The following is a 14747-nucleotide window of genomic DNA, read 5'->3' as shown; positions in this document are numbered from 1 at the left end:
GTATGGTGACAAGTCTGCTGTTGCTGTGCTGCTAGACCTGAATTCCTGAGCAACCATGTGATTACCTCTCCACACCATCTATATATTTCTAATTAAACTTGCCTCAGATTATCCTAATTTAAGTGTGCTGTACTTTTGCCGTTGATACTCCGACAAATACTCAATATTTCTAGTTTCCGAAATCTAGGGAAAGTCCTTTATTTCCATATGTGACAAAATGAGGGTGAATTGATAAAACTGACATGCACAATTAAGCATGCATCTTCGACTTTGAACTAAGGGCTGAACCAGCAGAAATATAACAACGCCACTTAATCTAAGACCTAGTTTATCAAGAGTCATTGGAAGCTGTGTCCCAAGGTACTTATGGTGAAATGAGGCAAAATATGTTTTTTATGATCCTAAATTATTTATTTTTTTCCAAATAATGTCCCACTGGATCTCTAAAGAATGCATTTTTACTTCCCCCAGGTAGTCATTTGGCTTCCTCCATCTTAACTTCAAATAAAGAATTTGTTACCTCATTAGCAGACTAGATTATAAGTACCAATTACTGATCTCTGAAAACTCCAAAAAGAAACTCCTGGTAGTATTACTTCAACCACAGGAAATCTCCTAAGCCAGATATACATGCTTGCGATCCGTGAAGAAGTCCCAAAGTGTTACTAGCTGAGAAATGAACAACTTATTAGTGGTTTTCTAGCCTCAAGAGCATCTGTGAAAGGTAAGCCTGCAAAAGTTCTTCAGATCTTCTTCCCGCTGTTCAAGGGTATCAGAGTGAATGCTTATACTAGGGATTATGGTAGACAGGACAGGTTCTAAAGCCAAAGGCAGTCTGAGAATACGGTACTTGGTAATTTCGACCAGTGCCACACCAAACCTACCAAGAAGCTAACATACTTTATCTTCATGGAAAATAGTTTTCTGGTTGATTTCATAGGGCCAGCAAAGTGCTTGCTGTTGCCAGTCTCTCATAAGCTACAATGGTAACCCTCAATGTCACAGCTTTGTATCTCTCTGACACAATAATTTGACCTTTGCTTGGGCTCCAAGAAAGGCTATTTCTAACACCTCAGTAGTAATAAGACTGACACCTTATATTTATATAGTTCTTATTAAAATATCATCCTTCACATGTTTCGTTTGAGTCCCAGCATCTCTGATGTATTCAAGCAGTGCAAAGATTAGTCTCCAATATACAGATGCAGAAGGTGAGCCTTGGAATAGTTAATTGACCCCAAAAGTCACAGGACAAGTTACTAAGTTCTTTCCACTCAAAATCTAATTGTCGCTTTTGAGCCATGAAGATGCCTATATCCTAAAACTCAGAATTCTGTGTGGTAGACATTCATAGCAATATAGGGGTCTCTTCCTCATGAGAAGTGATAAGCTGTAAGTTTGGAAATCTTGGTTCCCAGGTAAGGATGAGTGCTTTTCCTAGCACCTTCGCAGTACCTGAAACCCCTTGGAATTAACCCTTAGACGCAGGGGCCTTATAGTTAATCCATTGTACTTCAGGATACTCTGTCTGGTCTAAGCCTCTATAGCTAAAGAAAACTTTATGGGTCTGGCCTGGTGCCCACCTCATGTGAACTTCCTCAGGGCTTTTGAATCCAGATGAGCTCCTGGAATTTAAATGCCCTGGCCTGCAGCCTCGTTAATGCTATTAGTGTCTAATTAAGGGCCAGTTTTGTAAATCTGAGACCATCCTGATAGTTTTATCATCTATTTTATACAATGCAGAAAGTACTCCATGGAGGGGAAAATTTCTTTAGCTCCAACAGTAAAGTTCGTTATATTTTGTTTGCACTTAATATACATAAACACATAGAAGCAATTTGAGTTTGCTAAGCGTAACCTCCATTGGTCATATTTTACATGCAGTAGTTTCCCTCATTTGACTCCCTTTAGTGGAAATTTACACTAGGAATCATATGAGCAAACATAAAGCAAGCTGGGCCAAGCAGTATGTGGCTATTTATCAGATTAGGGAGGCAGGAAAGGTTAAAGACAAGTTAGAAAACATGTAGGCTAAAATAGGGCCCCATATAGCTTATTGTAATCAGAAATAAGCCTGGCTTTGAGGTTACTGGGTTTAAGCATGTTCTTAAGTTGACTACATTCTTTCAGATGTGGCAGCTGTTGCCCACCTTAAGGCCGGCAACAGCAAAGAAAACTACTCTCCATGGAGTGTAAAATGATAACCTGAAGCCATTTTTACAAACACTGCCTTCTCCTCCTCAGAAAGCACCATTTTCTTTATTCTCTGAATAGGCAGAAGCACCCATGGGTGCATGAAAGTGTGCTAGGGCTTTTCTCCTTGCAGCTGTTTTTCCTTCATCTATTTTGAAAATTCACTATTAGGTGCATAAATATTTATGATTATTATGTCCTCTTGAAGAAATGATCTCTATTATTATGATAATCGTAATATAGTAAAGAAAATGTTAATATCATTTGCCCTGAAAACTACATTGATAACAATATAACCATCCAGCTTTCCTTGTGTTTGTGTTAAGATATTTTTCCATTATTTTACTTTTAACCTAGTTCTTTCTATTTGAAGTGCATTCATTTCTTGAGGGGCACATAGTTGGTTCCTACTTTTTAATATAATCTGACAATTTAATCTGACGATTTTTACTTTTTAATGGACTGCATTTAATGTGGTCACTGATATGGTTAAGTTCAACTCTGTTATCTTGTTTTCTATTTGTCTCATTTGTAATGTGTTCCCTTCTTACGCTTTGTTTTGGATTAATTGAATATTTTTTCTGATTCCATTTTATGTCATTTGTGGATATTAACTATAACATTTTGTTTGGTTAATTTAGTGGCTGCTTTAGGGTTTATGGCCTACATCTTTAATTTATCACAGTCTATAGTCAAGTCACGTAATACCACTTCATGTATGCTCTAAGAATGTTACACTAATACACTTTCAATTCTCCCCTCTTGATCTTTGCACCACTATTTTCATATGCTATGTTTATTATGTTATGAATGCCACACTACATTATTATTTTTGTTTAAACAGTATGTTCACTTTTGTATTAGATATAATTTATATACCATAAAATTTACTCTCTTAAAGGGTACAATGTGATGGTTTCTAGTATATCCACAAAATTGTTCAACCATCACCATTATCTAATTCCAGAAAATTTTCATCAACGTGAAAATAATCCCATGCAATCACACCCCATTTTCTTCATCCCTTCCTTACCCCAGCCCTAGGAAACCACCAGTCTGTTTTCTGTCTCTATAGATTTGCCTATTCGTATAAATTGAATCATACAACATACGGCCTTTTGTGTCTGGCTTCTTTAACAAGGATCATCCATGTCATTGCATGTGCTGGTGCTTCATTCCTTTATTTTTTAAATTGAAATGCAGTTCATGTAACTTAAAACTAAGCATTTTAAAGCAAACAATTTGAGTGCCATTTAGTACATCCACCATGTACAATGTGTAACCACCTCCTTTATCTAGTTACAAAACATTCTCATCACTCCAAAAGAAAACCCCATATCCATTAAGCAGTCACTCCCCAGTCACCATAGCCACTGGCAGCAATTAATCTATTTTCTGTCTCTATAGATTTACCTATTCTGAATGTTTTATATAAATGGAATCATACAATATGTGATGTTTTGGGGTCTTTTTTAAAATTTAGCATATTTTCAAGGTTCATCCATGTTGTAGCATGTATACTTCATTCTTTTTTATGTTGCATCATAATCCATCATATGGTTATACCACTTTTGTTTATCCATTCATCCATTGACATATGTGTTGTTTCCGCCTTTTGGTGATTTTGAATAGTGTTGCTATGAACATTCATGTACAAATATTTGTTTGAATACCTGTTTTCAAGTCTTTCAGGTATGCCTAGGAGTGAATTTGCTGAGTCATGTAGTAATTCTGTTTAACTTCTTGAGAAATTGCCAAACTGTTTTCTACTGCAACTACGCCATTTCACATTCCCACCAGCTGTGCACAAAAGTCCTGTTTTTCCACATCTTTACGAAAATGTGTTATTTTTCTCTTAAGTATTGCCATCCCAATGAGTGTAAAGTGGTATCTCATTGCAGTGTTGTGGTTGTTGTTTTTATTTACACGAGGCTCTGTCACCCAGGCTGGAGGGCAGTGGCAGGATGATAGCTCACTGCAGCCTCAAAACCTGGGCTCAAGGAATTCTCCTGCCTCAGCCTCCTGAGTAGCTGGGAATAAAGGCACACACCATCATGCCCAGCTAATTTATTTTTATTTATTTTTTGTAGAGATGGGGTGTTGATTTTTTGCCTAGGTTGGTCTCAAATTCCTGGGCTCAAGCTAGCCTCCTGGCTTGGCCTTCTAAAGTATTGGGATTACAGGCATGGGCCACTGCACAGGTCTCATTGTGGTTTTGATTTGCATTTCCCTAATGACTAATGATGCTAAGAGTCTTAGGTGCTTGTTGGCCGTTTGTGTATCTTCTTTAGAGAAATGTCTATTTAAATGCTTTGCCCATTTTCAATTGGATTACTTGTCTTTTCACTGGTGAGTTGTTAGAGTACTAGATATATTATAGATACCCATCCTTTATCAGATATATGATTTCTGAATATTTTCACCCATTCTGAGGGTTATCTTTTTACTTTCTTCACGGTGTCCTTTAAAGCACAAGATATTTTAATTTTGGTCAAATATCAAAAATATTTTCCTTTTGTTGCTTTTGCTTTTAGTGTCACATTTAAGAAATCATTGCCTAATCCAAGTGCACAATGTTTAACTCCTATGTTTTGGCTCATACATTTAAGTCTTTAATCTATATTAAGTTAATTTTAAACATGTGAGCTAAGAGTCCAAATTCATTATTTTGCATGCGGCTACCCAGTTGTCCCAGCACCATTTGTTAAAAAGACGTTTCTTTCCTCTATTAAATTGTCTTGATACACTTGTCAAAAACAGATCCACCACAGAAGTATGGCTTTATTTCTGTATTCTCTATGCTGTTGATCTATATGTCTGTGTTTATGCCAGTACTACACCATGGTCTTCTCTCTCTCCCTCTGTTTGAGATAGGGTCTAACTCTGTCACCCAGGTTGCAATGCCGTGACATTAACATGGCTCACTCTAGCCTCTACCTACTGGATGCAAGTGATCCTCCTTCCTCAGCTTCCTGTGTAGCTGGGACCACAGGTGGCGACATGGCGACACTACACCTGGCTAATTTTTTTTGTTGCCCAGGCTGATCTCAAACTCCTGGGTTCAAGCAGTTCTCTCACCCTGGCCTCCCAGAGTGCTGGGATTACAGGCGTGAGCAGCTGCACCTGGCCTCACAGTCTTGATTATTGTAACGCTGTAGTAAGTTTTGAAATAGTCAAGTTCCAGCATTACAACATTGTTCTTTTTCAAGATTGTTTTGGCTATTCAGGCTCCCTTGCAATTCCATATGCATTTACTCTGAGCTTGTCAATTACCATCAAAAAATAAAAGAAGAATAAGACAACTGGGATATTAATAGATTACACCGAATCTGTACATCACTTTGGGGAGTATTGTATTTTAACAGTATTAAGTCTTATGACCCATGAACACACACTGTATTTCTATTTATATAGATCTTCCTTAATTTCTTTCAATAATGTTTTGTAGTTATTGGTGTACAAGTCTTGCACTTTTAATTTATTCCTAAGTATTTTACTCTTTTGTGTTACTATAAATGAAATTTCTCTCTTAATTTCCTTTTCATATTTTTTATTGCTAGTGTATGGAAAAACAATTTTTGTTTTTGGTTGTATATTGAGCTTGTATCCTGCAACTTTGCTGAATGCATTTGTTAGCTATAATAGTTTTTTAGAGGATTTCTCAGGATGTTCTATATATAAGGTCATGTCATCTGCACATTAACATAGCTTTCCTTCTTTCTTTCCAATCTTTAGGTTTTTAAATTTGTTTTCCTTGTCTAATTGAACAGGCTAGAAACTTCAGTACAATATCAAATAGAAGCAATGAGAATAAACATATTTTTCTTGGCCCCAGTCTAAGGAGGAAGGTTTTAGTTTTTCACCATTAAGTATGATATTAGCAGTAGATTTTCACAGATACCCTTTCTAAGTCTGAGACAGTTCCCTTCTATTCCTAGTTGTTGAGTGTAGTGTTTTTATCATGCAAGTATGCTGGATACTGTCAAATGCTCCTCCTGGGTTCTGCATCAATTGAGATAATTGTGTGAGTTTTATCCTTCATTCTATTAACTACGTGTTTTGCATTGATTGATTTAAATGTGTTGAATCAGTCTTGCTTTCCTGGTATAAATCCCACTTGGTCATGGTGTATAATATTTTTAATATGCTGTTAAATTTGGTTTGCCAGTATTTTTGCATATTTATTCATAAAGGGTATGACCCTACAGTTTTCGTATAGTGTCTATCTGGCTTTATTGTCTTGATATTACTGGCCTCAGAGAGATTAAGTTGGGAAACATTCTCTTATCTTTAATTTTAAAAAGAGTTTGAGCAGTATTGGTGTTAGTTCTTTAAATGTTGGTTAAAATTCACCAGTGAAGCTATCTGGTCCTGGACTCTAAATATGTTTGCTACTATATATTTTTAAAATTTTGTGTCTACATCCATAAGTGATATTGGTCTTTATTTTCTTTTCTTGTAATGTTTATATCTAGTTATAGTATCAGGTTTTTGGCATCTATGAGGTTTTGGCCTCTAGAATGAGTTGGGAAGTTTTATCTCCTTTCCCATTTTTTGGAAACTTTTGTGAAGGATTGGTGTTAATTCTTTAAACGTTTGGTGGAATTCTCCAGTGAAGTTATCTGTCCTGGACTTTTATTTGTTAGAAATTTTTAATTAACAATTCAATCTTTATTTTTTTTATCTGTGCAGTTTTTCCCATTTCTTTCTGTTGAGTTTTATTTTTCATGTCCCTTTAGAAATGTGCCTGTTCCATCTAGTGTATCTAATAGGTTTGCGTGCAATTGTTCATAGTATCATTTTCTTGTTGTTGTTTGGACAGGATCTCATTCTCTCACCCAGGATGGAGTGCAGTGCTGTAATTATAGCTCACTGCAGCCTCGACCTCTTGAACTCAAGTGATCTGCCTGCCTAAGACTCCTGAGTAGCTGAGAGTACAGCTGTGTGTCACCATGCCCAACTAATTTTTATTTTTTATAAAGATGGGGATCTCTCTTTATTGCCCAGACTAGTCTTGAAACTCCTGGCCTCAAGCAATCCTCCTTGGCCTCCCAAAGAGTTGAGATTACAGATGTGAGGGGCTCCACCCCACCCATGATATTATTTTATAGTCATTTTTATTTTTCTAATGTCGGTAGTAATGTCCGCTCTTTCATTCCTGAATTTAGTAATTTGAGTCTTCTCTCTATTTTGGCTTGGTCTGTCTAGTGAGAGATTCATCAGTTTTGTTAATTATTTAAAGAATCAACTTCTGATTTTGTTAAATTTCCATATTATTTTTCTACTCTTCATTTCGTTTATTTTCATTCTTCTGCTTGCTTTGGGTTTAGTTTGTTTTTTTTTTCTAGTTTTTCAGGGTGGAAGGTTTTTGAGTAGTTTATTGATTTGAAGTCTTTTCATATTTAATGCAGTTACTGATAATGTAGAATTTATGGCTACCATTTGTTTTGTGTATATGCCATGTCTTTTTGTTCCTTTATTTCTCCATCATATCCTTTTGTATTAAGTAGCATTTTTTCCCTTGTCACTTACTTTAGTACATTTTTGGTGTTATTTTCTTATCGTTTGTCCTATGGATTACAATTAACATCTTAAATTATAACAATCTAGCAACTTAATTTCATAGTAAAAATAAATTTTGCTCCCATGTGGCTCCACTATTTCTCCCCTCCTTTGTTCTGTTACTGTCATATAGTTGCATCTTTATATATGCTATGCCCATCAACACAGATGTGTAATTATTGCTTTATGCAGCTGCCCTTTAAATTAGAAGTAAAAAAGATTTATAAACAAAAACTACATTTATGCTGTCTTTTATATATACCTCTACAGTTACATGTGCTTTTTAGATGCACTAGAATAGAACACTTGATTGACAGTCTTTATTTTCCTTCAGCACTTTGAATATGTTATCCCAATTCTTTTTGGACTCTGTAGTTTCTGATAAGAAATTGGCTGGTAATATTATGAAGCATTTCTTTTACACGATGAGTCACTTGTGTTACTGTTTTCAAGATTCTTTTTCTTTGACTGTTTTTATTTTTAAAACTTTTCTATTGTGGTAAAATACATGTAAAACAAAATTGATCATCTTAACCATTTTTAACTGTACGGTTTAGTGGTATTGAATATACTCAGAATGTTGTGCAACTATCACCGTGTCTATCTACATAATTGTTTTGTCTTATAAAACTGAAATTCTATACCCATTAAACAATAATTCTCCATTTCCCCTCCCTCCAGCCCCTAGCAGTCACCATTCTCCTTTCTTTATGATTTTGGCTACTTTAAGTACCTCATACATGGAATCATGAAGTATTTGTTGTTTTGTGACTTACTTCACTTAGCCTGATGTCCTCAAGGTTCATCAATGTTGCAGCATATTTCAGAATTTTCTTCCTTTTTAAGGCTGAATAATATTCTGTTGTATTTATATTCCATATTTTGCTTATCCATTCATCTGTTGATGAACACCTGGGTTGCTTCAATGTTTTAATTATGGTGAATAATTTTCCTATTAACATGGCTGTCCAAATACCTCTTTGAGAGCCTGTTATAAATTCTTTTGGGTATAAGCAAGACATGAAATTGCTGAATCTTATAGTAATTCTGCTTTTATATGTTTGAGGAAACACTATACTATTTTCCACAGTGGCTGTACCATTTTAAATTCACATCAATAGTGTACAAGGGTTCCAATCTCTCTACATCATCATCAACACTTTTTATTTTCTGATTCTTTTGGTAGTTACCATCCTAACAGATGTGAGGTGTTATCACATTGCAGTTTTGATTTACATTTCCCTAATGATTAGTGATGTTGAACTTCTTTTTAAGTGCTTGTTAGCCATTTGTATATCTTTGGGGAAATGGTCTTTTTAACTTTTGGCAGTTTAATTATAATGTATCTTGCTGACATTGCTTTGAGTTATTCCTACTTGAAGTTGAGCTTCTTGGATGTATGTATTAATGTAGTCCATCAAATTTGGGTAGATTTTGGCCTTTATTTTTTTAAATGTTCTTTCTGTTCCTGTATATTCTCCTTTCCTTCTGGTACTTCCATTATATGTATGTTAGTATGATTGATGGTGTCCCATATTTCTCACTTTTAAAAAATTATTTTATCTTTCTGTTTATCAGACTAGATAATCTCATTTGACCAGTCTTCAAAGGTGCAGATTCCTTCTTTTGCCAGTTCAAATCTATTGTTGAGCCCCTCAACAATAGTAAATTTTTTATTTCAGTACTTTTCAGCTCCAGAATTTCTGCTTGGTTCTTTTTATAATTTCTCTCTCTCTATTGATATTCTCTATTTGGTGAGGGATACTTCTCAGACTTTCCTTTAGTCCTATAAACATGGTCTCCTTTGTTCTTTGTACATATTTGAATTAGCCAATTGAAAAGTCTTTGTCTAGTAAGTCTAAGGTCAAAGCTTCTTCAAGAACACTTTCAATCAATTGCTCCTTTTCCTGTGTATCATCCATAATTCCTTGCTTTTTTTTTTTTTTTTTTTTTTTTTTTTTACATCTCATACTTTTTGTTGACAATTGGACATTAAAAATAATATAATCTGGGACCTTTGGAAATCAAATTCCACCACTACCCCCAACTCCCAGTTTGTTGTCATTGCTTGTTTGTTTGTTTAATGGTGTTTGTGTACTAATTTTGTAAAATCTGTATTGTTATGTGTAGCCACTAAAGTCTTTGTTCAGCTAAATTGCTTTCCAGCTAATTATTTTACAGAGATTTTCCTTAAATGACTAGGATTAATAAATCTCCCAGTCATTTCTGAGTGGTTCTGTGTGCTCATTAGGACACATTTTCAACACTCAGCTAGGCAATTTTTAGCTCTGCCTTAGTCTTCACTCCCTGCTTATATAGAAGCCTCAAGATTAGCCGGAGATGAGAGATTTGGGCCTTCTTATGTCTCTCCTGAGCACGTACATTACCCTGAGTATTATCATATCACCACACCTGTACTTTTTCTTCTAGGTTCTTCAGACTATTTTATAACTTTTCAAAGTCTCCTATGGGCATCTCATTCTCCCTCTCATTTTCTTTTTCAGATTTTTAGTTAGCCTAATGTTTTCCCCAACTGTCATTCACCACCTCAGGCGGCTGCAATACTAAACAATCGTCACTAAGTGTTTTCAACAAATGCCCCCAAGGAATTTGTTTGCATTGGCAGAGCTCTGTGCCAGGACAAATAAAGACAAGCCTTGTGATTGGGGTCTTCCACAGAACCACAAAACATATCAATAATTGTAGTTATCTGGGAACGAAGCTTTTTTTTTTTTAAGTTCTGGGGTACATGTGCAGATCTTGCAGGATTGTTACATAGGTATATACATGCCATGGTGGTTTGCTGCCTCCATCCCCCATCACCTACATTAAGTATTTCTTCTAATGTTATACCTCCCCAATCTCCCCACCCCCTGCTATCCCTACCCTAGCCTCCCACCCCCGAACAGACCCCAGTGTGTGATGTTCCCCTCCCTGCGTCCATGTGTTCTCATTGTTCAACACCCACTTATGAGTTAGAACATGTGGTGTTTGGTTTTCTGTTCTTGTATCAGTTTGCTGAGAATGATGGCAAAAACTCCAACCCTTTTCTGCTCCCTCCAGTGGCTGCCAGGTGGATGATTTTCATCATGATTATGATTGAGGACTATTAGTTTTCTAGGCTACTATAGAGCTGGGGAGAGAGAGATGGGAATAGAGCAAGTTAAAATACTAGGAATCTCACTCTTCTTACTGAGATGCCGTCATTTTTCTTAGATAAATACTCCCCAGATTGCTAAAAGGCTTTTGTCAATTTTCAGAGTTATTAAAAAGTTGATTCTGATTTCAGTGTTCTCTTTGCTTTTATGGAGAAGTGAATTTTCAGAGTTTCTTACAGCATCATTTCCACTGATGCCCTCATTTAAATAATAAATAATAAAAATAGTTTCTATATACACTCATATAGTTTACATTTTCAGTGCTCTTCATTTCTTTGTGTAAATCCGTATTTCCATGTTGTATTATTTTCCATGTATGAGAGAATTCCTTTGGCATTTCTTTTCTTTTTCTTTTTCTAAAAAAAATTTTGTGAGTACATAGATGTATACACACACACACACACACACACACATATATGTATTCACAGGGTATATGAGGTGTTTTGATACATGCATGCAATGTGAATTAAGTACATCATGAAGAATGGGGTATCCATTCCCACAAGCATTTATCCACTGAGTTGCATACAATCCAATTATACTCTTAAGTTCTTTAAAATGTACAGTTATTATTGACTATAATCAACAATAAATCATTGACTATAGTAGCGCTGTCAAATATTAGGTCTTTTCATTCTTTTTAACTTTTTTGCACTTATTAATCATCCCCATTCCCTCCTCCCCCAACCCTCCACTACCCTTCCTAGCCTCTGATAGCCATCATTCTACTCTCTATGTCCATGAGTTGAACTGTTTTGATTTTTAAATTCCACAAATAAGTGACAACATGCTATGTTTGTCTTTCTGTCCCTGGCTTATTTCACTTTATGATTGCTAGTTTCATCCATGTTGTTGCAAATTACTGGATCTCATTCTTTTTATGGCTGAATAGGACTCCAAGTGGGTGCAGTGGTTCACGCCTGTAATCCCAGGACTTTGGGAGTCTGAGGCGGGCAGATTATGAGGTCAGGGGTTCGAGACCAGCCTGACCAATATGGCGAAACCCCATCTCTACTTAAAAATACAAAAATTAACCAGGCATGGTGGTGCACACCTGTGATCCCAGCTACTTGGGAGGCTGAGGCAGGAGAATTGCTTGAACCTAGGAGGTGGAGGTTGTGGTGAGCTGAAAGTGCGCCATTGCACTTCAGCCTGGGCGACAGAGCAAGACTCTGTCTCACACACACACACATGCACACAAAAATATTACTCCATTGTATATATAAGTACCACATTTTCTTTATTTATTCATCTGTTGATGGACACTTAGGTTGCTTCCAAATCTTACCTATTGTAAACAGTGCTGCAATAAACAGGAGTGCAGAAATCTCTTTCATATGCTGATTTCCTTTCTTTTGGGTATATACCCAGCAGTGCATTTGCTGAATCATATTGTAGCTTATAGTTTTTTGAGAACCCCCAAATTGTTATAGTGGTTGTACTAATTTACATTCCCAACAACAGTGTAAGAGATTTTTCTGTTTGCATTGTCACCAGCATTTGACGTTTCTTATGGAGTAGTCTGCTGATAATGAATTCCTTCAGCTGTTGTAAGTCTGAAAAAAATCGTTATTTTTGCCTTCAATTTTGAAAGCTCTTTTCACTGGATATAGATATTTAGTAAACAGTTTTTTAATCCTATCAGTACTTTAAAGATGTTCTTCCAACTTGCATAATTTCTGGTGAGAAAGTTGTCATATTTATCTTTGTTCCTTTCTACATTACATAATCATGTCATGTCTTGGTGTACTTTTCTTATATTTCTTGTGCTTGGTATGCATTGAGGCTCTTCGATATGTGGATTTATGCTTTCATTTAATTTGACAAATTTTCACCTACTATTTCTCACAATATATTTTCTGCCCTTTTTCCCTTTGCTGTATAGACTGTATTCATGTATATCAAGATACTTAAAGTTGCTTCACATCTCAATGATGCTCTGTTGATTATTATTTTTTACTTTTCTTTGCATTTCATGTTGAATTTTCTCTATTGCTATGACTTCAGGTTGACAAAGTTTTTTTCCTGAGGTGTCTGATTTTCCATTAATCCCATTCAGTATACATTTTAATCTCAGAAATTGTAGTCTTTGTCTCTAGTAGTTCTATTTGTTTCATTTAAGTATATATTTTCTCAGTCTCGACTTAACTTTCAATAAATGGAATATGATTATAATAATTCTTCGAGGTGACCTTGTCTATTAACTCCATACTCTGTGTCATTTCTGGATAGGTTTACATAGATTTTTCTCTCTAATATAGGTCATATTTTTCTGTTTCTTTGCATGCCTAGTAATTTTTTCATTTAATGCTGAACATTGTGACTTTATCTTGTTGAACGCCGTGTATCATTTTAATCTTTTTGTTGTTGTTCTTGTTATTGTTGCAGGGTTTCACTTTTGTTGCCCAGGCTGGAGTGCAATGGTGTGATCTCGGCTCACTGCAACCTCTGCCTCTCTGCCTCCTGGGTTCAAGCAATTCTCCTGCCTCAGCCCCCTGATTAGTTGGGATTACAGGCATGTGCCACCACGCCCAGCTACTTTTTGTATTTTTTAGTAGAGACAGGGTTTAACCATGTTGGCCAGGCTGGTCTTGAAATCCTGATCTCAGGTGATTCACCCACCTCGGCCTCCCAAAGTGCTGGGATTATAGGCATGAGCCACCATGCCTAGCCTGTATTTTCTTAATTTTAAAAATACTTTTTATCTTTGTTCTGGAACACAGTTAAATTACTTGGAAACTGTTTTTTTTTTTTTTCAGTTCTTGCTGGTTATTTTTTTTTTTTTTAGGTAAGTCTGGAGCAATGCTCAGTCTAGGACCAACTTTTCCCATTACTGGGGCAAGACCCTTCTGTGTGCTTCTGTGTAATAGTCCATGAATCCTAGATTTTGCTATTCTGGCTAGTGGGAATATGTCCTATTTCTGAGCCCATGTGAATGTCAACCACTGTTAACTCTAATTTTTTCAGGTTGATCTTTCTTTGGCCTCAGATAATCTCGTTGCATGAGTGAGATGATCAGTATTCTGATGAATACTCAGGAAGGACCCTCTGCAGATCTCTAGAGTTCTCTCTCTCTGTGTGTGTGTGTGCGCGCGCGCGCGTGTGCATGTGTGTGTGGCGTTCTCGCCTCTCTGATTCCTTATCCCATGAATTCTAGCCACCTTCGTTTCCTTGGACCCTGAGCTGCATCTCCTCAATTTAGGAAGTCTACTTGGTTTTTCCCACTCTACCCCATGGCGTGAAATCGCTTCCAATCAGTAAGCCAATGCAATTGTAAGGTTCGCCAAGTTTGTTTCTCATCTCTTAGGGTTCCTTGTTTTTTACTGCCTGATTCCAGTGTTTTTTCAAAAAAAAAAAAAAAAAAAACTCTTGTTTCATATTTTGAGTGTTTTGGGGGATTGTTCAGGTGGGATGGTAAACCTGATCTATCCTGGCCAGAAGCGAAAGTCTTCCTAAGGTTTTTTAGTCCTCACTATTTCCAATGCCTTGATGCCAGGGCAGGGTATATATTCACTACAACAGCAGTTCAAAATTATTCAAGAAGATTTTGTTTACTATGTAGCACATGGGCTTTCAGTGTAGGGTCATCTGGTGTGTCTCTTGCAATATGAATATTTGTATTAAAATTTCCTAGCCTTTTGTCTCAGTTGTGTCTCAGTTTTCTCTCAATTGGAATTTCAGTGAATATGTGTTTCTCTTTAATTCTAGCAGGATGGCATTTTACTTTTCCTATCATAAGTAAGGAAAGTGGAAAATGGTTTTAAAGTCTAGGAATTCACAGAAAGAAATACTATGAACACCATGTGAAATTAAGCCATTTCTTGTTGAGGGTAG

The sequence above is a fragment of the Aotus nancymaae genome, unplaced genomic scaffold (genome assembly GCF_030222135.1).
Source record: "Aotus nancymaae isolate 86718 unplaced genomic scaffold, 86718_ANA_hifiasm-v0.15.2.pri h1tg000004l, whole genome shotgun sequence".
NCBI lineage: Eukaryota > Metazoa > Chordata > Mammalia > Primates > Aotidae > Aotus > Aotus nancymaae.
The sequence above is the reverse complement of the archived record's forward strand: the minus strand, read 5'-3'. Positions refer to the sequence as shown.